This window comes from Triticum aestivum, chromosome 6D (assembly GCF_018294505.1).
Source record: "Triticum aestivum cultivar Chinese Spring chromosome 6D, IWGSC CS RefSeq v2.1, whole genome shotgun sequence".
Lineage (NCBI taxonomy): Eukaryota > Viridiplantae > Streptophyta > Magnoliopsida > Poales > Poaceae > Triticum > Triticum aestivum.
This window is the reverse complement of record NC_057811.1, coordinates 476222123-476249508: the sequence shown is the minus strand read 5'-3', so window position 1 is coordinate 476249508 and position 27386 is coordinate 476222123.

The window sequence follows — 27386 nt, the reverse complement described above, 5'->3', positions numbered from 1 at the left end:
GAACGAATATGAGCATCCAGGTTCTGCTATTGGTTATTGACCGGAGATGAGTCTCGGTCATGTCTACATAGTTCTCGAACCCGTAGGGTCCGCACGCTTAACGTTCGATGACGATTGGTATTATGAGTTTATGTGTTTTGATGAACCAAAGGTAGTTCGGAGTCCCGGATGTGATCACGGACATGATGAGGAGTCTCGAAATGGTCGAGACATAAAGATCGATATATTGGAAGGCTATGTTTGGACATCGGAATGGTTCCGGATGAGTTCGGGCATTTACCGAAGTACCGGGGGGTTACCGGAACCCCCCGGGGAGTGTATGGGCCTTATTGGGCCTTAGTGGGAGAGAGGAGGAGGCGGCCAAGGTGCCCCCCCCCCAAGCCCAATCCGAATTGGGGTGGGGGGCCGGCCCCCCTTTCCTTCTCCCTCTCTCCTCCTTCCTTCCTCTCCTACTCCAACTAGGGAATGGGGGATCCTACTCCCATCGGGAGTAGGACTCCCCCCTTGGGCGCGCCATGAGAGGGCCGGCCCTCCCCCTCCTCCACTCCTTTATATACGGGGGAGGGGGGCACCCCATAGACACACAAGTTGATTGTTTAGCCATGTGCGGTGCCCCCCTCCACAGATTTCCACCTCGGTCATATCGTTGCAGTGCTTAGGCGAAGCCCTGCGCCGGTAGCTTCATCATCACCGTCACCACGCCGTCGTGCTGACGCAACTCTCCCTCGACCTCAGCTAGATCTAGAGTTCGTGGGACGTCACCGAGCTGAACGTGTGCAGATCGCGGAGGTGCCGTATCTTCGGTGCTAGGATCGGTAGGATCGTGAAGACATACGACTACATCAACCGCGTTGTCATAACGCTTCCGCTTACGGTCTACGAGGGTACGTGGACAACACTCTCCCCTCTCGTTGCTATGCATCACCTAGATGAATCTTGCGTGTGCGTAGGAATTTTTTTGAAATTACTGCGTTCCTCAATAAACAGGTGGTCCGGTTCTTGTTCGACGTGTCGGAGCTTGTGTAGGATATTCTTGTCAGATATTTGATAGTGTCTAGAGAGCAAACGCGTAGTCGGATGTTGGGTCGGACATAATGTCGGAATGTGCAACTTTCCCGGTCGCTGTTGGTTGACTTCGTCTCAGGTACTCCTTGCTTCTTCTTTCTCATCTTACAAGCTTCTCTCGTGGATGACGTTAGCGCTTCTTTGTGCATGTTCTCCTCCATTGCAAGTTCTTCATTCGACTCAAACCTAAACGTGGAAAGGGTAAGAGGGTCAAGTAGTATACCATTTGTTAGACAACCAAGTTGACACGCATAAATGTTATAATTCACCATAATACATGTGATGAGCGTGTATCCTTGTCGATGGAGCCAAGGCCATGGTGATCCTAGGGTTCTCCATCACCTCACTTGGATAGATTTTTTTTACAAACACAAACCGACCCCATAGATCATTGTGGTAGTGCTTGGGATTACAGAGAGAACATGGCTTCAAAAATGCTATCATTTTTTTGAGATAGCTAACCACAAAAAATATTATCATTCAACGTGACGAAAACATCTATTAGAAAGCACTTTCGGGTATCATAAATAAAAACATGAAAATAAGTACCTGAACATTCGTTCTTAACTGATCAGTAGCTGATGTGAAACAAAAATAAAAAATAATTAAGATGGTGTTACACGCAAAAAAAGGATATAAGTACACATATTGATCATTATTTGAAAAAACATTGCCACACACATAACTTAGAAATAAGGGCATGGACTTATATTTGAAGGAAAGATCGAGGAATAGGTTGTGAACAACAAATGGCATGCATGGATGCAAATCGAATTGCTGAGGTAATTAAGAAGAAGGCATAAATGTATGAGTGATTTAAAAAACTAATATTTGTCGACGGCCAATGGATGAAGAACTATGAAGATAAGTTAGTGATTCCTAGACTTGGATCCAAATTATTATGTTCCTTTCAGGCGATTAGGTTTCCTCCTCCTCACATCGGTGTTGCCGCCACCCGCCCCACTTCCGATGGCCTTTGGGCTGCAGCGGTATGGACGACCTCGTCCCAGCTGGCGGAATGGACCCCACTCTTGTTTTTGTTAGGTTCAACATCTTTTTGTTGGGGTTGTGTGGCGGCGGCGGTGTTCCTCAGTATGAATAATGTCTCCCGAGTTCGTCCGATCCTGACCCGATGGAGCATTTAGCATCGTCGGGGGGGGGGGGGGGGGGTGTGGAGGTGTCTCCGTCGGATCTCATGTGATTCAGTCGGTGTTGGTCTATGGTGGATCTGTTTGGGTCCAGCGTCCGTTCATTTGTTCGTGTGCTTACAGGTTTGATCTTTCCGATATACGACTCTCTTCAACAACGACGGTTGTGCTCTGATGTGCTAGTCCTATAGGGCTTTATCAGGATGACTTTTCGACTGTCTACTACAATAAGGTTTGTGCCACTCCGGTGTGGCAGAGGCCATGGCGGCGGCACGCCTTCGACTCACTCTGGTGCTTCTAGTTGTCATGAGATGGTCCTTGGACCTCGTTATAATTTGTGTCACCTTTAGTGTCTTTATATTGCCATTATTGATTATGAATAGATCGAAGGTTTCTTCTGAAAAAGGGTATGAGAACATAATTTATTTTTGAATGAAATTTAGGTTTTTTATTTTAATTTTTATGCTAATTATCTTGTTTAACATTTCTTTCACCCTGAGTACTCCACTTAGCAAAAGTTGCTTCAATTTTCATCCCGTTAAAAATATTTAAGGTTACAGATAGCTCCTCTATTGGTTCTTTTAGCGGACAAAGATAAAGAGTTAATAAAGTTATACCCACTAGCAAAAGGGCCCGTGCGTTGCAACGGGATAATAAAATCATGGTCTTCAAATCAAATTTGGCATGTAGGTCCCACATTGTTAATTCAAATGAAATTAAAATGATCATTTTATGCACTGACGAATGGACATGCTAATACATTTCAACTGATGTCCTATTTAATCCGATCTCTCTTGCCCTATAATTTTATCTATCTCATGATTTAATTAGCCAATTATGTGCACATGCGCGCCTATTTTATCGGTGTCTCTCATTCAACGGATGCAAGTCTCACAAATTCCACTCTTTGAAATCCGGCGTGCACGCAGACGTATCCAAAGACCCGTGCAAGGCAACATGTATTTTTTTATTTAAACATCAATCTCTTCTTTCTACATGCATATTTCCTAAAAAGACAACTTTATTTCTCTATTCAGAGACATCACAAACAACCAATCTCTCTATTTTTTTCTCTGCATAGGCAACATAGCACAGATTTAGCATGTGATTATGTTTATTAACCGGGGCTAATTAATCCCATTTAATTAGATGCCTCAATGTAACCTTCTTTAATTAGGGCAATATTTGTAATGCAAACCACATACTATGGAATAATATACTAAAAGGTTGAGTTGCCCTTTCCATGTACAAGCCACTCCTTTCCTCGTAATCTTCCTTGGACAATAAAGGGATTGTCTTAACTGGGGCACGTACTTTTGGCCTTTTTTTTAGCAAAACGTATTTTTGGCTGCGAACTTCTCTTTTAACTATATGCAGCAGTCAACTGACGCGTGGCCCATGCGGCGCCAGGCGGCTTGGCTCAAATTGGATATATAAAATAGAAGCTCTCTGACATTTGCAAGAAGACGTGTTGGTTGAGTTGGTTGTGTCCCAAGACAATTTTTCATTACACCAGAGATCTAGTCCTGGTATTGACGAATTGTTTTTTTATTTTTTTGGTGTCTCGGGGTTGTAGGACGACGTATGAAAAAAAATAGAGCTATCCTAAACGGACAAAAAAATCTGATGGTCTCACTATGGACGAAAAAAGTGGAGAAACAATCCTTTCTTTAATATTAGGTAAAGATAAAGATTACAGGACGGTGGCTATAAACAAACACATAACGCTCTGACCCTAAGGGGAAGTCAAATCCAAGACACATAAGCATTTCAATAGTATATACTGCGCGGAGAAAACCAGCCTAGCTTTTGTCATGGAACGATGACGCGCGAGGTCGTGGACCTTTCTGTGGCAGTAGGAGTCCAGGATTCGCTTCGCGGCAACGGAATCTGCCGACGCGGCCGAGCCCCAAACCCACACATCCAGTCGCGCCGCTGAATATTCAGTCGTTGGCTGGCTGGCTGTATCACTCCATAAACAAAACGAGCTGCAGCCTACCCTCAACTTCCCGCGCACGCACTCCAGTCCAGCCCAGGTAGTATTGCATCGCAGTTTTGTTGTGCTGTCATGCAACGGTGCCGCTACTTTTTGTTGGCAACGTAGTAATTTTAAAAAATTTCCTGCGCATACGTAACATCATGGTAATGCATAGCAACAAAAGGGAAGAGTGTGTCCACGTACCCTCGTAGACCGAAAGCGGAAGCGTTAGCACAACGCGGTTGACGTAGTCGTACGTCTTCACGATCTGACCGATCAAGTACCGAACGCACGGCACCTCCGAGTTCAGCACACGTTCAGCCCGATGACGTCCCTCGAACTCCGATCCAGCCGAGTGTTGAGGGAGAGTTTCGTCAGCACGACGGCGTGGTGACGATGATAATGTTCTACCGACGCAGGGCTTCGCCTAATAAGCACCGCTACGGTATTATCGAGGTGGACTATGGTGGAGGGGGGCACCGCACACGGCTAAAAGATCAATAATCAATTGTTGTGTCTTTGGGGTGCCCCCTGCCCCCGTATATAAAGGAGCAAGGGGGGGAGAGGCGGCCGGCCAGGAGGAGTCCTACTCCCACCGGGAGTAGGACTCCCTCTCTTCCTTGTTGGATTAGGGGAAGGGGGAAAGAGGAGAGAGAGAGAGAGCGGAAGGAAAGGGGGGCGCCGCCCCCCTCCTTGTCCAATTCGGACTAGAGGGAGAGGGGGCGCGCGGCCTGCCCTAGCCGCCTCTCCTCTTCTCCACTAAGGCCCATGTAGGCCAATTAAACTCCCAGGGGGTTCCGGTAACCTCCCAGTACTCCGGTATATATCCGATAACCCCCGGAACCATTCCGGTGTCCGAATATAGTCGTCCAATATATCGATCTTTACGTCTCGACCATTTCGAGACTCCTCGTCATGTCCCCGATCTCATCCGGGACTCCGAACTACCTTCGGTACATCAAAACTCATAAACTCATAATATAACTGTCATCGAAACTTTAAGCATGCGGACCCTACGGGTTCGAGAACTATGTAGACATGACCGAGACATGTCTCCGGTCAATAACCAATAGCGGAACCTGGATGCTCATATTGGCTCCCACATATTCTACGAAGATCTTTATCGGTCAGACCGCATAACAACATACGTTGTTCCCTTTGTCATCGGTATGTTACTTGCCCGAGATTCGATCGTCGGTATCTCAATACCTAGTTCAATCTCGTTACCGGCAAGTCTCTTTACTCGTTCCGTAATACATCATCCCGCAACTAACTCATTAGTTGCAATGCTTGCAAGGCTTAAGTGATGTGCATTACCGAGTGGGCCCAGAGATACCTCTCCGACAATCGAAGTGACAAATCCTAATCTCGAAATACGCCAACCCAGCAAGTACCTTCAGAGACACCTGTAGAGCACCTTTATAATCACCCAGTTACGTTGTGATGTTTGGTAGCACACAAAGTGTTCCTCCGGTAAACGGGAGTTGCATAATCTCATAGTCATAGGAACATGTATAAGTCATGAAGAAAGCAATAGCAACATACTAAACGATCGAGTGCTAAGCTAACGGAATGGGTCAAGTCAATCACATCATTCTCCTAATGATGTGATCCCGTTAATCAAATGACAACTCATGTCAATGGCTAGGAAACATAACCATCTTTGATCAACGAGCTAGTCAAGTAGAGGCATACTAGTGACACTCTGTTTGTCTATGTATTCACACAAGTATTATGTTTCCGGTTAATACAATTCAAGCATGAATAATAAACATTTATCATGATATAAGGAAATAAATAATAACTTTATTATTGCCTCTAGGGCATATTTCCTTCAGTCTCCCACTTGCACTAGATTCTAACACCCATGGAGCCTTAGTGCTGATCATGTTTTGCTCGTGGAAGAGGCTTAGTCAACGGGTCTGCAACATTCAGATCCGTATGTATCTTGCAAATTTCTATGTCTCCCACCTGGACTAGATCCCGGATGGAATTGAAGCATCTCTTGATGTGCTTGGTTCTCTTGTGAAATCTGGATTCATTTGCCAAGGCAATTGCACCAGTATTGTCACAAAAGATTTTCATTGGACTCGATGCACTAGGTATGACACCTAGATCGGATATGAACTCCTTCATCCAGACTCCTTCATTTGCTGCTTCCGAAGCAGCTATGTACTCCGCTGCACACGTAGATCCCGCCACAACGCTTTGTTTAGAACTGCACCAACTGACAGCTCCACCATTCAATGTAAACACGTATCCGGTTTGCGATTTAGAATCGTCCGGATCAGTGTCAAAGCTTGCATCGACGTAACCATTTACGACCAGCTCTTTGTCACCTCCATAAACGAGAAACATATCCTTAGTCCTTTTAAGGTATTTCAGGATGTTCTTGACCGTTGTCCAGTGATCCACTCCTGGATTACTTTGGTACCTCCCTGCTAAACTTATAGCAAGGCACACATTAGGTCTGGTACACAGCATTGCATACATGATAGAGCCTATGGCTGAAGCATAGGGAACATCTTTCATCTTCTCTCTATCTTCTGCAGTGGTCGGGCATTGAGTCTTACTCAACTTCACACCTTGTAACATAGGCAAGACCCCTTTCTTTGCTTGATCCATTTTGAACTTCTTCAAAACTTTGTCAAGGTACGTGCTTTGTGAAAGTCCAATTAAGCGTCTTGATCTATCTCTATAGATCTTGATGCCCAATATATAAGCAGCTTCACCGAGGTCCTTCATTGAAAAACTCTTATTCAAGTATCCCTTTATGCTATCCAGAAATTCTATATCATTTCCAATCAGTAATATGTCATCCACATATAATATCAGAAATGCTACAGAGCTCCCACTCACTTTCTTGTAAATACAGACTTCTCCAAAAGTTTGTATAAAACCAAATGCTTTGATCACACTATCATGTTGGAAATATGCCCTAGAGGCAATAATAAAATGGTTATTATTATATTTCCTTGTTCATGATAATTGTCTATTGTTCATGCTATAATTGTGTTATCCGGAAATCGTAATACATGTGTGAATACATAGACCACAACATGTCCCTAGTGAGCCTCTAGTTGACTAGCTCGTTGATCAACAGATAGTCATGGTTTCCTGACTATGGACATTGGATGCCATTGATAACGGGATCACATCATTAGGAGAATGATGTGATGGACAAGACCCAATCCTAAGCATATCACAAGATCGTGTAGTTCGTTTGCTAGAGCTTTTCCAAATGTCAAGTATCATTTCCTTAGACCATGAGATTGTGCAACTCCCGGATACCATAGGAGTGCTTTGGGTGTGCCAAACGTCACAACGTAACTGGGTGGCTATAAAGGTGCACTACGGGTATCTCCGAAAGTGTCTGTTGGGTTGGCACGAATCGAGACTGGGATTTGTCACTCCGTATGACGGAGAGGAATCTCTGGGCCACCTCGGTAATGCATCATCATAATGAGCTCAATGTGACCAAGTGTTTGGTCACGGGATCATGCATTACGGTACGAGTAAAGTGACTTGCCGGTAACGAGATTGAACAAGGTATTGGGATACCGTCGATCGAATCTCGGGCAAGTAACGTACCGATTGACAAAGGGAATTGTATACGGGATTGATTGAATCCTCGACATCGTGGTTCATCCGATGAGATCATCGTGGAACATGTGGGAGCCAACATGGGTATCCAGATCCCGCTGTTGGTTATTGACCAGAGAGTCGTCTCGGTCATGTCTGCATGTCTCCCGAACCCGTAGGGTCTACACACTTAAGGTTCGGTGACGCTAGGGTTGTAGAGATATTAGTATGCGGAAATCCGAAAGTTGTTCGGAGTCCCGGATGAGATCCCGGACGTCACGAGGAGTTCCGGAATGGTCCGGAGGTGAAGAATTGTATATAGGAAGTCCAGTTTCGGCCACCGGGAAAGTTTCGGGGGTCACCGGTATTGTACCGGGACCACCGGAAGGGTCCCGGGGGTCCACCGGGTGGGGCCACCTATCCCGGAGGGCCCCATGGGCTGAAGTGGGGAAGGGAACCAGCCCCTGGTGGGCTAGCCTCCCCTGAGCCTAGGGTTGGAAACCCTAGGGGTGGGGGGGGCGCCCCACTTGAGTTGGGGGGCAAGTCCCCCCCTGCCCCCCCTTTGAGATGGGATCTCTGGGCCGGCGCCGCCCTGGACCCCTATATAATGGGGGGGAGGGAGGGCTGCGCACCCAAGCCCCTGGCGCCTCCCTCTCCCTCCCGTGACACCCTCCCTCTCGCTGAGCTTGGCGAAGCCCTGCCGAGATCCCCGCTGCTTCCACCACCATGCCGTCGTGCTGCTGGATCTCCATCAACCTCTCCCTCCCCCTTGCTGGATCAAGAAGGAGGAGACGTCTTCCCCAACCGTACGTGTGTTGAACGCGGAGGTGCCGTCCGTTCGGCACTCGGTCATCGGTGATTTGGATCACGACGAGTACGACTCCATCAACCCCGTTCACTTGAACGCTTCCGCTCGCGATCTACAAGGGTATGTAGATGCACTCTTTTCCCTCTCGTTGCTAGAAGACTCCATAGATTGTTCTTGGTGATGCGTAGAAATTTTTTAATTTCTGCAACGATAACCAACAGTGGCATCATGAGCTAGGTCTATGCGTAGTTTCTATGCACGAGTAGAACACAAAGCAGTTGTGGGCGTCGATATTGTCAATTTACTTGTCGTTACTAGTCTTATCTTGATTCGGCGGCATCGTGGGATGAAGCGGCCCGGACCGACCTTACACGTACGCTTATGTGAGACAGGTTCCACCGACTGACATGCACTAGTTGCATAAGGTGGCTAGCGGGTGTCTGTCTCTCCCACTTTAGTCGGATCGGATTTGATGAAAAGGGTCCTTATGAAGGGTAAATAGAAATTGGCATATCACGTTGTGGTTTTGGCGTAGGTAAGAAACGTTCTTGCTAAGAAACCTATAGCAGCCACGTAAAAATTTGCAACAACAATTAGAGGACGTCTAACTTGTTTTTGCAGCATATGCCGTGTGATGTGATATGGCCAAAAGGATGTGATGAACGATATATGTGATGTATGAGATTGATCATGTTCTTGTAATAGGAATCACGACTTGCATGTCGATGAGTATGACAACCGGCAGGAGCCATAGGAGTTGTCTTAATTTATTTATGACCTGCGTGTCAACATATAACGTCATGTAATTACTTTACTTTATTGCTAAACCGTTAGCCATAGTAGTAGAAGTAATAAATGACGAGACAACTTCATGAAGACACGATGATGGAGATCATGGTGTCATGCCGGTGACGAGGATGATCATGGCGCCCCGAAGATGGAGGTCAGAAGGAGCAAAATGATATTGGCCATATCATGTCACTATTTGATTGCATGTGATGTTTATCATGTTTTACATCTTATTTGCTTAGAACGGCGGTAGCTTAAATAAGATGATCCCTCACAATAATTTCAAGAAAGTGTTCCCCCTAACTGTGCACCGTTGCGAAGGTTCGTTGTTTCGAAGCACCACGTGATGATCGGGTGTGATAGATTCTAACGTTCGAATACAACGGGTGTAAGCCAGATTTACACACGCAATACACTTAGGTTGACTTGACAAGCCTAGCATGTACAGACATGGCCTCGGAACACGGAAGACCGAAAGGTCGAGCATGAGTCGTATAGAAGATACGATCAACATGAAGATGTTCACCGATGTTGACTAGTCCGTCTCACGTGATGATCGGACACGGCCTAGTTGACTCGGATCATGTTTCACTTAGATGACTAGAGGGATGTCTATCTGAGTGGGAGTTCATTGAATAATTTGATTAGATGAACTTAATTATCATGAACTTAGTCTAAAATCTTTACAATATGTCTTGTAGATCAAATGGCCCACACTAATGTTGCCCTCAACTTCAACGCGTTCCTAGAGAAAACCAAGCTGAAAGATGATGGCAGCAACTATACGGACTGGGTCCGGAACCTGAGGATCATCCTCATAGCTGCCAAGAAAGATTATGTCCTAGAAGCACCACTAGGTGACACACCCATCCCAGAGAACCAAGACGTTATGAACGCTTGGCAGCAGCGTGCTGATGATTACTCCCTCGTTCAGTGCGGCATATTTACAGCTTAGAACCGGGGCTCCAAAAGCGTTTTGAGCAACACGGAGCATATGAGATGTTCGAAGAGCTGAAAATGGTTTTCCAAGCTCATGCCCGGGTCGAGAGATATGAAGTCTCCGACAAGTTCTTCAGTTGTAAGATGGAGGAAAATAGTTCTGTCAGTGAGCACATACTCAAAATGTCTGGGTTACACAACCGCTTGACTCAGCTGGGAGTTAATCTCCCGGATGACGCGGTCATTGACAGAATCCTTCAGTCGCTTCCACCGAGCTACAAGAGCTTTGTGATGAACTTCAATATGCAGGGGATGGAAAAGACCATTCCTGAGGTATATTCAATGCTGAAATCAGCGGAGGTGGAGATCAAAAAGGAACATCAAGTGTTGATGGTGAATAAAACCACTAAGTTCAAGAAAGGCAAGGGTAAGAAGAACTTCAAGAAGGACGGCAAGGGAGTTGCCGCGCCCGGTAAGCCAGTTGCCGGGAAGAAGCCAAAGAATGGACCCAAGCCTGAGACTGAGTGCTTTTATTGCAAGGGAAGTGGTCACTGGAAGCGGAACTGCCCTAAGTACTTGGCGGACAAGAAGGCCGGCAACACCAAAGGTATATGTGATATACATGTTATTGATGTGTACCTTACCAGCACTCGTAGTAGCTCCTGGGTATTTGATACCGGTGCGGTTGCTCATATTTGTAACTCAAAGCAGGAGCTGCGGAATAAACGGAGACTGGCAAAGGACGAGGTGACGATGCGCGTCGGGATTGGTTCCAAGGTCGATGTGATCGCCGTCGGCACGCTGCCTCTACATTTACCTACGGGATTAGTTTTAAACCTCAATAATTGTTATTTAGTGCCAGCTTTGAGCATGAACATTGTATCAGGATCTCGTTTAATTCGAGATGGCTACTCATTTAAATCCGAGAATAATGGTTGTTCTATTTATATGAGAGATATGTTTTATGGTCATGCCCCGCTTGTTAATGGTTTATTCTTAATGAATCTCGAACGTAGTGTTACACATATTCATAGTGTGAATACCAAAAGATGTAAGGTTGATAATGATAGTCCCACATACTTGTGGCACTGCCGTCTTGGTCACATTGGTGTCAAACGCATGAAGAAGCTCCATTCAGATGGAATTTTGGAGTCTCTTGATTACGAATCATTTGACACGTGCGAACCATGCCTCATGGGTAAGATGACCAAGACTCCGTTCTCCGGAACAATGGAGCGAGCAACCAACTTATTGGAAATCATACATACTGATGTGTGCGGTCCAATGAGTGTTGAGGCTCGCGGTGGCTATCGTTATGTTCTCACTCTCACTGATGACTTGAGTAGATATGGGTATGTCTACCTAATGAAACACAAGTCTGAGACCTTTGAAAAGTTCAAGGAATTTCAGAGTGAGGTTGAGAATCAACGTGACAGGAAAATAAAGTTCTTACGATCAGATCGTGGAGGGGAATATTTGAGTCACGAATTTGGCACACACTTAAGGAAATGTGGAATAGTTTCACAACTCACGCCGCCTGGAACACCTCAGCGAAATGGTGTGTCCGAACGTCGTAATCGCACTCTATTGGATATGGTGCGATCTATGATGTCTCTTACCGATCTACCGCTCTCATTTTGGGGCTATGCTTTAGAGACTGCCGCATTCACTTTAAATAGGGCTCCGTCGAAATCCGTTGAGACGACACCGTATGAATTATGGTTTGGGAAGAAACCTAAGCTGTCGTTTCTAAAAGTTTGGGGATGCGATGCTTATGTCAAGAAACTTCAACCTGAAAAGCTCGAACCCAAGTCGGAGAAATGCGTATTCATAGGATACCCTAAGGAAACTATTGGGTATACATTCTACCTCAGATCCGAAGGCAAGGTCTTTGTTGCTAAGAACGGATCCTTTCTGGAGAAAGAGTTTCTCTCGAAAGAAGTAAGTGGGAGGAAGGTAGAGCTTGATGAAGTACTGCCTCTTGAAGCGGAAAGTAGCGCAGCTCAGGAAAATGTTCCTGTGGTGCATGCACCGTCTAGAGAGGAAGTTAATGATGATGATGATCAAGGTACTTCGGATCAAGCTCCTACTGAACTTCGTAGGTCCACAAGGACACGTTCCGCGCCAGAGTGGTACGGCAACCCTGTCTTGGAAATCATGTTGTTAGACAACGGTGAACCTTCGAACTATGAAGAAGCAATGGCGGGCCCAGATTCCGACAAATGGCTAGAAGCCATGAAATCTGAGATAGGATCCATGTATGAAAATGAAGTATGGACTTTGACTGACTTGCCCGATGATCGGTGAGCCATAGAAAATAAATGGATCTTTAAGAAGAAGACAGACGCGGATGGTAATGTGACCAGCTATAAGGCTCAACTTGTCGCTAAGGGTTATCGACAAGTTCAAGGGGTTGACTACGATGAGACTTTCTCACCCGTAGCGAAGCTGAAGTCCGTCCGAATCATGTTAGCAATTGCCGCATTCTATGATTATGAGATATGGCAAATGGATGTCAAAACGGCATTCCTTAACGGCTTTCTTAAGGAAGAATTGTATATGATGCAGCCGGAAGGTTTTGTCGATCCTAGGAATGCTAACAAGGTATGCAACCTCCAGCGCTCCATCTATGGGCTGGTGCAAGCATCTCGGAGTTGGAACATTCGATTTGATGAGATGATCAAAGCGTTTGGGTTTACACAGACTTATGGAGAAGCCTGTGTTTACAAGAAAGTGAGTGGGAGCTCTATAGCATTTCTCATATTATATGTGGATGACATACTGTTGATGGGAAATGATATAGAATTCTTGGGAAGCATAAAGGCCTACTTGAACAAGTGTTTTTCAATGAAGCACCTTGGAGAAGCTGCTTATATATTAGGAATCAAGATCTATAGAGATAGATCAAGACGCCTCATTGGTCTTTCACAAAGTACGTACCTTGACAAGATATTGAAGAAGTTCAATATGGATCAGTCCAAGAAGGGGTTCTTGCCTGTATTGCAAGGTGTGCAATTGAGCACAGCTCAATGCCCGACCACGGCAGAAGATAGAGAAAAGATGAGTGTCGTCCCCTATGCCTCGGCCATAGGGTCTATTATGTATGCCATGCTATGTACCGGACCTGATGTAAACCTTGCCGTAAGTTTGGTAGGAAGGTACCAAAGTAATCCCGGCATGGAACACTGGACAGCGGTCAAGAATATCCTGAAATACCTGAAGAGGACTAAGGATATGTTTCTCGTTTATGGAGGTGACGAAGAGCTCGTCGTAAAGGGTTTCGTCGATGCTAGCTTCGACACAGATCTGGATGACTCTAAGTCACAAACCGGATATGTGTATATTTTGAATGGTGGGGCAGTAAGCTGGTGCAGTTGCAAGCAAAGCGTTGTGGCGGGATCTACATGTGAAGCGGAATACATGGCGGCCTCAGAGGCAGCACAAGAAGCAATCTGGGTGAAGGAGTTCATTACCGACCTAGGAGTTATTCCCAATGCGTCGGGCCCGATGACTCTCTTCTGTGACAACACTGGAGCTATTGCCCTTGCAAAGGATCCCAGGTTTCACAGGAAGACCAGGCATATCAAGCGTCGCTTCAACTCCATTCGTGAAAATGTTCAAAATGGAGACATAGATATTTGTAAAGTACATAAGGACCTGAATGTAGCAGATCCGTTGACTAAACCTCTCCCTAGAGCAAAACATGATCAACACCAGAACTCTATGGGTGTTCGATTCATCAAAATGTAACTAGATTATTGACTCTAGTGCAAGTGGGAGACTCTTGGAAATATGCCCTAGAGGCAATAATAAAATGGTTATATTATATTTCCTTGTTCATGATAATTGTCTATTGTTCATGCTATAATTGTGTTATCCGGAAATCGTAATACATGTGTGAATACATAGACCACAACATGTCCCTAGTGAGCCTCTAGTTGACTAGCTCGTTGATCAACAAATAGTCATGGTTTCCTGACTATGGACATTGGATGTCATTGATAACGGGATCACATCATTAGGAGAATGATGTGATGGACAAGACCCAATCCTAAGCATAGCACAAGATCGTGTAGTTCGTTTGCTAGAGCTTTTCCAAATGTCAAGTATCATTTCCTTAGACCATGAGATTGTGCAACTCCCGGATACCATAGGAGTGCTTTGGGTGTGCCAAACGTCACAACGTAACTGGGTGGCTATAAAGGTGCACTACGGGTATCTCCGAAAGTGTCTGTTGGGTTGGCACGAATCGAGACTTGGATTTGTCACTCCGTATGACGAAGAGGTATCTCTGGGCCCACTCGGTAATGCATCATCACAATGAGCTCAATGTGACCAAGTGTTTGGTCACGGGATCATGCATTACGGTACGAGTAAAGTGACTTGCCGGTAACGAGATTGAACAAGGTATTGGGATACCGACGATCGAATCTCGGGCAAGTAACGTACCGATTGACAAAGGGAATTGTATACGGGATTGATTGAATCCTCGACATCATGGTTCATCCGATGAGATCATCATGGAACATGTGGGAGCCAACATGGGTATCCAGATCCCACTGTTGGTTATTGACCAGAGAGTCGTCTCGGTCATGTCTGCATGTCTCCCGAACCCGTAGGGTCTACACACTCAAGGTTAGGTGACGCTAGGGTTGTAGAGATATTAGTATGCGGAAATCCGAAAGTTGTTCGGAGTCCCGGATGAGATCCCGGACGTCACGAGGAGTTCCGGAATGGTCCGGAGGTGAAGAATTGTATATAGGAAGTCCAGTTTTGGCCACCGGGAAAGTTTCGGGGGTCACCGGTATTGTACCGGGACCACCTGAAGGGTCCCGGGGGTCCACCGGGTGGGGCCACCTATCCCGGAGGGCCCCATGGGCTGAAGTGGGGAAGGGAACCAGCCCCTGGTGGGCTGGTGCGCCCCCCTTGGGCCTCCCCTGCGCCTAGGGTTGGAAACCCTAGGGGTGTGGGGCGCCCCACTTGACTTGGGGGGCAAGTACCCCCCCCCTTGGCCGCCGCCCCCCCCCCCCTTGAGATGGGATCTCTGGGGCCGGTGCCCCCCTGGACCCCTATATAAAGGGGGGAGGGCCGCGCACCCAAGCCCCTGGCGCCTCCCTCTCCCTCCCGTGACACCTCTCCCTCTCGCTGAGCTTGGCGAAGCCCTGCCGAGATCCCCGCTGCTTCCACCACCACGCCGTCGTGCTGCTGGATCTCCATCAACCTCTCCCTCCCCCTTGCTGGATCAAGAAGGAGGAGACGTCTTCCCCAACCGTACGTGTGTTGAACGCGGAGGTGCCGTCCGTTCGGCGCTCGGTCATCGGTGATTTGGATCACGACGAGTACGACTCCATCAACCCCGTTCACTTGAACGCTTCCGCTCGCGATCTACAAGGGTATGTAGATGCACTCTTTTCCCTCTCGTTGCTAGAAGACTCCATAGATTGTTCTTGGTGATGCGTAGAAATTTTTTAATTTCTACAACGATAACCAACATATCAAAGCGTTTATTCCAACTCTGAGAGGCTTGCACCAATCCATAAATGGATCGCTGGAGCTTGCACACTTTGTTAGCTCCTTTTGGATCGACAAAACCTTCCGGTTGCATCATATACAACTCTTCTTCCAGAAATCCATTCAGGAATGCAGTTTTGACATCCATTTGCCAAATTTCATAATCATAAAATGCGGCAATTGCTAACATGATTCGGACAGACTTAAGCATCGCTACGGGTGAGAAAGTCTCATCGTAGTCAATCCCTTGAACTTGTCGAAAACCTTTTGCAACAAGTCGAGCTTTATAGACAGTAACATTACCGTCAGCGTCAGTCTTCTTCTTGAAGATCCATTTATTCTCGACGGCTTCCCGATCATTGGGCAAGTCAACCAAAGTCCACACTTTATTCTCATACATGGATCCAATCTCAGATTTCATGGCCTCAAGCCATTTTGCGGAATCTGGGCTCACCATCGCTTCTTCATAGTTCGTAGGTTAGTCATGGTCCAGTAACATAACCTTCAGAACAGGATTACCGTACCACTCTGGTGCGGATCTTACTCTGGTTGACCTATGAGGTTCAGCAACAACTTGATCTGAAGTTTCATGATCATCATCATTAACTTCCTCACTAATTGGTGTAGGTGTCACAGGAACCGGTTTCTGTGATGAACTACTTTCCAATAAGGGAGCAGGTACAGTTACCTCATCAAGTTCTACTTTCCTCCCACTCACTTCTTTCGAGAGAAACTCCTTCTCTAGAAAGATTCCAAATTTAGCAAAAAAAGTCTTGCCTTCGGATCTGTGATAGAAGGTGTACCCAACAGTCTCTTTTGGGTATCCTATGAAGACACATTTTTCCGATTTGGGTTCGAACTTATCAGGTTGAAGCTTTTTCACATAAGCATCGCAGCCCCAAACTTTAAGAAACGACAACTTTGGTTTCTTGCCAAACCACAGTTCATAAGGCGTCGTCTCAACAGATTTCGATGGTGTCCTATTTAACGTGAATGCAGGCGTCTCTAAAGCATAACCCCAAAACGATAGCGGTAAAACAGTAAGAGACATCATAGATCGCACCATATCTAGTAAAGTACGATTACGACGTTCGGACACACCATTACGCTGTGGTGTTCCGGGTGGCGTGAGTTGCGAAACTATTCCGCATTGTTTCAAATGAACACCAAACTCGTAACTCAAATATTCTCCTCCACGATCAGATCGAAGAAACTTTATTTTCTTGTTACGATGATTTTCAACTTCACTCTGAAATTCTTTGAACTTTTCAAATGTTTCAGACTTATGTTTCATTAAGTAGATATACCCATATCTGCTTAAATCATCTGTGAAGGTGAGAAAATAACGATACCCGCCGCGAGCCTCAATATTCATCGGACCACATACATCTGTATGTATGATTTCCAACAAATCTGTTGCTCGCTCCATAATTCCGGAGAACGGCGTTTTAGTCATCTTGCCCATGAGGCACGGTTCGCAAGTACCAAGTGATTCATAATCAAGTGGTTCCAAAAGTCCATCAGTATGGAGTTTCTTCATGCGCTTTACACCGATATGACCTAAACGGCAGTACCACAAATAAGTTGCACTATCATTATCAACTCCGCTTCTTTTGGCTTCAATATTATGAATATGTGTATCACTACTATCGAGATTCAACAAAAATTGACCACTCTTCAAGGATGCATCACCATAAAAGATATTACTCATATAAATAGAACAACCATTATTCTCTGATTTAAATGAATAACCGTCTCGCATCAAACAAGATCCAGATATAATGTCCATGCTCAACGCTGGCACCAAATAACAATTATTCAGGTCTAAAACTAATCCCGAAGGTAGATGTAGAGGTAGCGTGCCGACCGCGATCACATCGACTTTGGAACCATTTCCCTCACGGATCGTCACCTCGTCCTTAGCCAATCTTCGCTTAATCCGTAGTCCATGTTTCGAGTTGCAAATATTAGCAACAGAACCAGTATCAAATACCCAGGTGCTACTGCGAGCATTAGTAAGGTACACATCAATAACATGTATATCACGTATACCTTTGTTCACCTTGCCATCCTTCTTATCCGCCAAATACTTGGGGCAGTTCCGCTTCCAGTGACTAGTCTATTTGCAGTAGAAGCACTCAGTCTCAGGTTTAGGTCCAGACTTGGGTTTCTTCTCCTGAGCAGCAACTTGTTTGCTATTCTTCTTGAAGTTCCCCTTCTTCTTCCCTTTGCCCTTTTTCTTGAAACTGGTGGTCTTGTTGACCATCAACACTTGATGCTCCTTTTTGATTTCTACCTCCGCAGCCTTTAGCATTGCGAAGAGCTCGGGAATCGTCTTATCCATCCCTTGCATGTTATAGTTCATCACGAAGCTCTTGTAGCTTGGTGGCAGTGATTGAAGAATTCTGTCAATGACGCTATCATCCGGAAGATTAACTCCCAGTTGAATTAAGTGATTGTTATACCCAGACATTCTGAGTATATGCTCACTGACAAAACTATTCTCCTCCATCTTACTACTGTAGAACTTATTGGAGACTTCATATCTCTCAATCCGGGCATTTGCTTGAAATATTAACTTCAACTCCTGGAACATCTCATATGCTCCATGACGTTCAAAACGTCGTTGAAGTCCCGGTTCTAAGCCGTAAAGCATGGCACACTGAACTATCGAGTAGTCATCAGCTTTGCTCTGCCAGACGTTCACAACATCTGGTGTTGCTCCTGCAGATGGTCTAGCATCCAGCGGTGCTTCTAGAATGTAATTCTTCTGTGCAGCAATGAGGAAAATCCTCAAGTTACGGACCCAGTCCGTGTAATTGCTACCATCATCTTTCAACTTTGTTTTCTCAAGGAACGCATTAAAATTCAACGCAACAACAACACGGGCCATCTATCTACAATCAACATAGACAAGCAAAATACTATCAGGTACTAAGTTCATGATAAATTAAAGTTCAATTAATCATATTACTTAAGAACTCCCACTTAGATAGACATCCCTCAAATCCTCTAAGTGATCACGTGATCCAAATCAACTAAACCATGTCCGATCATCACGTGAGATGGAGTAGTTTCAATGGTGAACATTGTTGGGGAACGTAGCAGAAATTCAAAATTTTCTACGCATCACCAAGATCAATCTATGGAGTAATCTAGCAACGAAGGGAAGGGGAGTGCATCTACATACCATTGTAGATCGCGATGCGGAAGCGTTGCAAAAACGTGGATGAAGGAGTCGTACTCGTAGCGATTCAGATCGCGGTTGATTCCGATCTAAGCACCGAAGTACGGTGCCTCCGCGTTCAACACACGTGCAGCCCGGTGACGTCTCCCACGCCTTGATCCAGCAAGGAGAGAGGGAGAGGTTGGGGAAGACTCCATCCAGCAGCAACACGACGGCGTGGTGGTGGTGGAGGAGCGTGGCAATCCCGCAGGGCTTCGCCAAGCACCACGGGAGAGGAGGAGGAGGGAGAGGGGTAGGGCTGCGCCAAAAGGAGACGTTCTCATGTCTGTGTGGGAGCCCAAACCTCAAGTATATATAGGGGAGGGGGACGGCTGCGCCCCCATCTGGGGTTCCCCCCCCCCAAGGGGTGCGGCCAGCCCTAGATGGGGCTTGGGGGGCGGCCAAAAGGGGGGAGAGAGGGGGGCGCCCCACTAGATGGGCCCTAGGCCCATCTGTGCCTAGGGTTTCCCCTTTCCCCCTTTCCTGCGCCCTGGGCCTCTTGTGGGGGGGCGCACCAGCCCACCTGGGGCTGATCCCCTCCCACACTTGGCCCATGCAGCCCTCTGGGGCTGGTGGCCCCACTTGGTGGACCCCCGAGACCCTCCCGGTGGTCCCGGTACATTACCGATATCACCCGAAACTTTTCCGGTGACCAAAACAGGACTTCCCATATATAAATCTTTACCTCCGGACCATTCCGGAACTCCTCGTGACGTCCGGGATCTCATCCGGGACTCCGAACAACATTCGGTAACCACGTACATACTTTCCCTATAACCCTAGCGTCATCGAACCTTAAGTGTGTAGACCCTACGGTTCGGGAACCATGCAGACATGACCGAGACGTTCTCCGGTCAATAAGCAACAGCGGGATCTGGATACCCATGTTGGCTCCCACATGTTCCACGATGATCTCATCGGATGAACCACGATGTCAGGGATTCAATCAATCCCGTATTCAATTCCCTTTGTCTATCGGTATGTTACTTGCCCGAGATTCGATCGTCGGTATCCCGATACCTTGTTCAATCTCGTTACCGGCAAGTCTCTTTACTCGTTCTGTAACTCACATCATCCCATGATCAACTCCTTGGTCACATTGTGCACATTATGATGATGTCCTACCGAGTGGGCCCAGAGATACCTCTCCGTTTACACGGAGTGACAAATCCCAGTCTCGATTCGTGCCAACCCAACAGACACTTTCGGAGATACCTGTAGTGCACCTTTATAGTCACCCAGTTACGTTGTGACGTTTGGCACACCCAAAGCATTCCTACGGTATCCGGGAGTTGCACAATCTCATGGTCTAAGGAAATGATACTTGACATTAGAAAAGCTCTGAGCAAATGAACTACACGATCTTGTGCTAGGCTTAGGATTGGGTCTTGTCCATCACATCATTCTCCTAATGATGTGATCCCGTTATCAACGACATCCAATGTCCATGGTCAGGAAACCGTAACCATCTATTGATCAACGAGCTAGTCAACTAGAGGCTTACTAGGGACATGGTGTTGTCTATGTATCCACACATGTATCTGAGTTTCCTATCAATACAATTCTAGCATGGATAATAAACGATTATCATGAACAAGGAAATATAATAATAACCAATTTATTATTGCCTCTAGGGCATATTTCCAACAATCTCCCACTTGCACTAGAGTCAATAATCTAGTCCACATCATTATGTGATTAACACTCACAGGTCACATCACCATGTGACCAACATCCAAAGAGTTTACTAGAGTCAACAATCTAGTTCACATCTCTATGTGATTAACACTCAATGAGTTCTGGTTTGATCATGTTATGCTTGTGAGAGAGGTTATTTAGTCAATGGGTCTGAACCTTTCAGATCCGTGTGTGCTTTACGAATATCTATGTCATCTTGTGGATGCTACCACGCGCTACTTGGAGCCATTTCAAATAACTGCTCTACTATACGAATCCGGTTTACTACTCAGAGTTATCCGGATTAGTGTCAAAGTTTGCATCGACGTAACCCTTTACGACGAACTCCTTTTCACCTCCATAACCGAGAAAATTCCTTAGTCCACTAGATACTAAGGATAAGTTCGACCGCTGTCATGTGATCCATTCCCGGATCACTATTGTACCCCTTGACCAACTCATGGCAAGGCACACTTCATGTGCGGTACACAGCATAGCATACTGTAGAGCCTACGTCTGAAGCATAGGGGACGACCTTCGTCCTTTCTCTCTCTTCTGCTGTGGTCAGGTCTTGAGTCTTACTCAATACTCACACCTTGTAACACAGCCAAGAACTCCTTCTTTGCTGACCTATTTTGAACTCTTTCAAAATCATGTCAAGGTGTGCGTTCTTTGAAAGTATCATCGGGCGTCTTGATCTATCTCTATAGATCTTGATGCCCAATATGTAAGTAGCTTTTATCCAGGTCTTCCTTTGAAAGACTCCTTTCAAACAACCCTTTATGCTTCCCAGAAATTTTACATCATTTCGGATCAACAATATGTCATTCACATATACTTATCAGAAATGTTGTAGCGCTCCCACTCACTTTATTGGAAATACAAGTTTCTCTTGTATAAACCCAAAATCTTTGATCATCTCATCAAAGCGTACATTCCAACTCCGAGATGCTTACTCCAGTCCTTAGAAGGATCGCTGGAGCTAGCATACCTTTTAGCATCCTTAGGATCGACAAAACCTTTCTGATTGTATCACATATAACCTTTCCTTACGAAAACTGGTAAGGAAACTTGTTTTGACATCCATCTGCCAGATTTCATAAATGCAGCTAATGCTAACATGATTCCGACGGATTTAAGCATCGCTACGGATGAGAAAATCTCATCGCAGTCAACTCCTTGAACTTGTGAAAATACTCTTTGCCACAAGTCGAGCTTCATAGACGGTCACATTACCGTCCACGTCCGTCTTCTTTTTAAAGATCCATTTATCTCGGATTTCATGGCTTCTAACCATTTGTCGGAATATAGGCCCACCATCGCTTCTCCATAGCTCATAGGTTCATCGTTGTCCAACAACATGACTTCCAAGACAGGATCACGTACTACTCTGAAGTAGCACGCATCCTCGTCGTCCTACGAGGTTTGGTAGTGACTTGATCCGAAGTTTCATGATCACTATCATAAGCTTCCACTTCAATTGGTGTAGGTGCCACAGGAACAACTTCCTGTGCCCTGCTACACACTAGTTGAAGTGACGGTTCAATAACCTTATCAAGTCTCCACCATCCTCCCACTCAATTCTTTCGAGAGAAACTTTTCCTCGAGAAAGGACCCGTTTCTAGAAGCAATTACTTTTGCTTCCAGATCTGAAATAGGAGGTATGCCCAACTGTTTTGGGTATTCTATGAAGATGCATTTATACGCTTTGGGTTCGAGCTTATCAGCCTGAAACTTTTTCACATAAGCATCGCAGCCCCAAACTTTTAAGAAACGACAACTTAGGTTTCTCTAAACGGTGTCGTCTCAACGGAATTGCGTGGTGCCCCTTTTAAAGTGAATGCGGTTGTCTCTAATGCCTAACCCATAAACGATAGTGGTAGTTCGATAAGAGACATCATGGTATGCACCATATCCAATAGGGTGTAGTTATGATGTTCGGACATACCATCACACTATGGTGTTCCAGGCGGTATTAGTTGTGAAATACTTTCCACAATGTCTTAATTGTGTGCCAAACTCGTAACTCAGATACTCATCTCTATGATCATATCACAGACATTTTATCCTCTTGTCACGACGATCTTCAACTTCACTCTGAAATTACTTGAACCTTTCAATAATTCAGACTTGTGTTTCATCAAGCAAATACACTCAGTATCTACTCAAATCATCTGTGAAGTAAGAACATAACGATATCCACTGCATGCCTCAGCACTCATTGGACTGCATACATCAAAATGTATTACTTCCAACAAGTTGCTCTCTTGTTCCATCTTACTGAAAACGAGGCTTTTCAGTCATCTTGCCCATGTGGTATAATTTGCATGTCTCAAGTGATTCAAAATCAAGTGAGTCCAAACGATCCATCTGCATGGAGTTTCTTCATGCACATATACCAATAGACATGGTTCGCATGTCTCAATCCTTTCAAAAATGAGTGAGTCCAAAGATCCATCTACATGGAGCTTCTTCATGCGTTTTATCCCAATATGACTCAAATAGCAGTGCCACAAGTATGTGGTACTATCATTACTTTTGGCATGAACATGTGTATCACTACGATCAAGATTCATTTTAGGTGCAAGACCATTGAAGGTATTATTCAAATAAACAGAGTAACCATTATTCTCCTTAAATGAATAACCATATTGCGATAAACATAATCCAATCATGCTCAACGCAAACACCAAATCTCGATGGTAGAGGGAGCATGCGATGCTTGATCACATCAACCTTGGAAACACTTCCAACACATATCGTCATCTCACCTTTAGCTAGTCTCCGTTTATTCCGCAGCTTTTATTTTGAGTTACTAACACTTAGCAACCGAACCGGTATCTAATACCCTGGTGCTACTAGGAGTACTAGTAAAGTACACATTCGTATAATGTATATCCAATATACTTCCGTAGACCTTGCCTGCCTTCTCATCTACCAAGTATCTAGGGTAGTTCCGCTTCAGTGACCGTTCCCCTCATTACAGAAGCACTTAGTCTCGGGTTTGGGTTCAACCTTGGGATTCTTCACTAGAGCAGCAAATGACTTGCTGTTTCATGAAGTATCCCTTTTGCCCTTGCCCTTCTTAAACTAGTGATTTTACTAACCATCAACAATTGATGCTCCTTCTTGATTTCTACTTTCGCGGTGTCAAACATTGCGAGTTGCTCAAGGATCATCATCTATCCTTGATATTTATAGTTTATCACGAAGCTCTAATAGCTTGGTGGCAGTGATTATGGAGAACCATCACTATCTCATCTGGAAGATTAACTCCCACTCGATTCAAGTGATTGTAGTACTCAGGCAATCTGAGCACATGCTCAACGATTGAGCTTTTCTCCCTTAGTTTGTAGGCTTAAGAAACTTGTCAGAGGTCTCATACCTCTTGACGTGGGCACTAGTCTGAAATCCCGATTTCAGTCTTCGGAACATCTCATATGTTCTGCGACGTTTCAAAACCGTCTTTGGTGCCACAATTCTAAACCGTTAGCAATACGCACTGAACTATCACGTAGTTATCAAAACGTGTATGTCAGATGTTCCGCAACATCTACAGACGACGCTGAGGTTCAGCACACCGAGCGGTGCATTAAGGACATAAGCCTTCTGTGCAGCAATGAGGACAATCCTCAGTTTACGGACCCAGTCCGCATAATTGCTACTACCAACTTTCAACTAAATTTTTCTCTAGGAACATATCTTAAAATAGTAGAACTAAAGCGTATGACATAATTTGCAAAGACATTTTTGACTATGTTCATGATAATGAAGTTCATCTGATTATGAACTCCCACTCAGATAGACATCCCTCTAGTCATCTAAGTGATACATGATCCGAGTCAAACTAGGCCGTGTCCGATCATCACGTGAGACGGACTAGTCATCATCGGTGAACATCTCCATGTTGATCGTATCTGCTATACGACTCATGTTCGACCTTTCGGTCTCTTGTGTTCCGAGGCCATGTCTGTACATGCTAGGCTCGTCAAGTCAACCTAAGTGTTTCGCATGTGTTCCGAGGCCATGTCTGTACATGCTAGGCTCGTCAAAACCCGTTGTATTCGAACGTTAGAATCTATCACACCCGATCATCACGTGGTGCTTCGAAACAACGAACCTTCGCAACGGTGCACAGTTAGGGGGAACACGTCTCTTGAAATTTTAGTGAGGGATCATCTTACTTACTACCGTAGTTCTAAGCAAATAAGATGCATAACATGATAAACATCACATGCAATCAAATAGTGACATGATATGGCCAATATCATTTTGCTCCTTTGATCTCCATCTTCGGGGCACCATGATCATCTTTGTCACCGGCAAGACACCATGATCTCCATCATCATGATCTCCATCATTGTGTCTTCATGAAGTTGTCACGCCAACGATTACTTCTACTTCTATGGCTAACGCGCTTAGCAACAAAGTAAAGTAATTTACATGGCGTTATTCAATGACACGCAGGTCATACAAAAATAAAGACAACTCCTATGGCTCCTGCCGGTTGTCATACTCATCGACATGCAAGTCGTGATTCCTATTACAAGAATATGATCAATCTCATACATCACATATATCATTCATCACATCTTCTGGCCATATCACATCACATAGCACATGCTGCAAAAACAAGTTAGACGTCCTCTAATTGTTGTTGCAAGTTTTTGCGTGGCTTGTATAGGTTTCTAGCAAGAACGTTTCTTACCTACGTAAAACCACAACGTGATATGCCAATTTCTATTTACCCTTCATAAGGACCCTTTTCATTGAATCCGTTCCGACTAAAGTGGGAGAGACAGACACCCGCTAGCCACCTTATGCAACTAGTGCATGTCAGTCGGTGGAACTTGTCTCACGTAAGCGTACGTGTAAGGTCGGTCCGGGCCGCTTCATCCCACAATGCCGCCGAAACAAGATAAGACTAGTAGCGGCAAGAAGAATTGACAACATCGACGCCCACCACTACTTTGTGTTCTACTCGTGCATAGAAACTACGCATAGACCTAGCTCATGATGCCACTGTAGGGGAACGTAGCAGAAATTCAAAATTTTCTACGCATCACCAAGATCAATCTATGGAGTAATCTAGCAACGAAGGGAAGGGGAGTGCATCTACATACCATTGTAGATCGCGATGCGGAAGCGTTGCAAGAACGCGGATGAAGGAGTCGTACTCGTAGCGATTCAGATCGCGGTTGATTCCGATCTAAGCACCGAAGTACGGTGCCTCCGCGTTCAACACACGTGCAGCCCGGTGACGTCTCCCACGCCTTGATCCAGCAAGGAGAGAGGGAGAGGTTGGGGAAGACTCCATCCAGCAGCAACACGACGGCGTGGTGGTGGTGGAGGAGCGTGGCAATCCCGCAGGGCTTCGCCAAGCACCACGGGAGAGGAGGAGGAGGGAGAGGGGTAGGGCTGCGCCAAAAGGAGACGTTCTCATGTCTGTATGGCAGCCCAAACCTCAAGTATATATAGGGGAGGGGGAGGGCTGCGCCCCCATCTAGGGTTCCCCCCCAAGGGGTGCGGCCAGCCCTAGATGGGGCTTGGGGGGCGGCCAAAAGGGGGGGAGAGAGGGGGGGCCCTAGGCCCATCTGTGCCTAGGGTTTCCCCCTTTCCCCCTTTCCTGCGCCCTGGGCCTCTTGTGGGGGGGCGCACCAGCCCACCTGGGGCTGATCCCCTCCCACACTTGGCCCATGCAGCCCTCTGGGGCTGGTGGCCCCACTTGGTGGACCCCCGAGACCCTCCCGGTGGTCCCGGTACATTACCGATATCACCCGAAACTTTTCCACTGACCAAAACAGGACTTCCCATATATAAATCTTTACCTCCGGACCATTCCGGAACTCCTCGTGACGTCCGGGATCTCATCCGGGACTCCGAACAACATTCGGTAACCACGTACATACTTTCCCTATAACCCTAGCGTCATCGAACCTTAAGTGTGTAGACCCTACGGGTTCGGGAACCATGCAGACATGACCGAGACGTTCTCCGGTCAATAAGCAACAGCGGGATCTGGATACCCATGTTGGCTCCCACATGTTCCACGATGATCTCATCGGATGAACCACGATGTCGGGGATTCAATCAATCCCGTATTCAATTCCCTTTGTCTATCGGTATGTTACTTGCCCGAGATTCGATCGTCGGTATCCCGATACCTTGTTCAATCTCGTTACCGGCAAGTCTCTTTACTCGTTCCGTAACTCACATCATCCCATGATCAACTCCTTGGTCACATTGTGCACATTATGATGATGTCCTACCGAGTGGGCCCAGAGATACCTCTCCGTTTACACGGAGTGACAAATCCCAGTCTCGATTCGTGCCAACCCAACAGACACTTTCGGAGATACCTGTAGTGCACCTTTATAGTCACCCAGTTACGTTGTGACGTTTGGCACACCCAAAGCATTCCTACGGTATCCGGGAGTTGCACAATCTCATGGTCTAAGGAAATGATACTTGACATTAGAAAAGCTCTGAGCAAACGAACTACACGATCTTGTGCTAGGCTTAGGATTGGGTCTTGTCCATCACATCATTCTCCTAATGATGTGATCCCGTTATCAACGACATCCAATGTCCATGGTCAGGAAACCGTAACCATCTATTGATCAACGAGCTAGTCAACTAGAGGCTTACTAGGGACATGGTGTT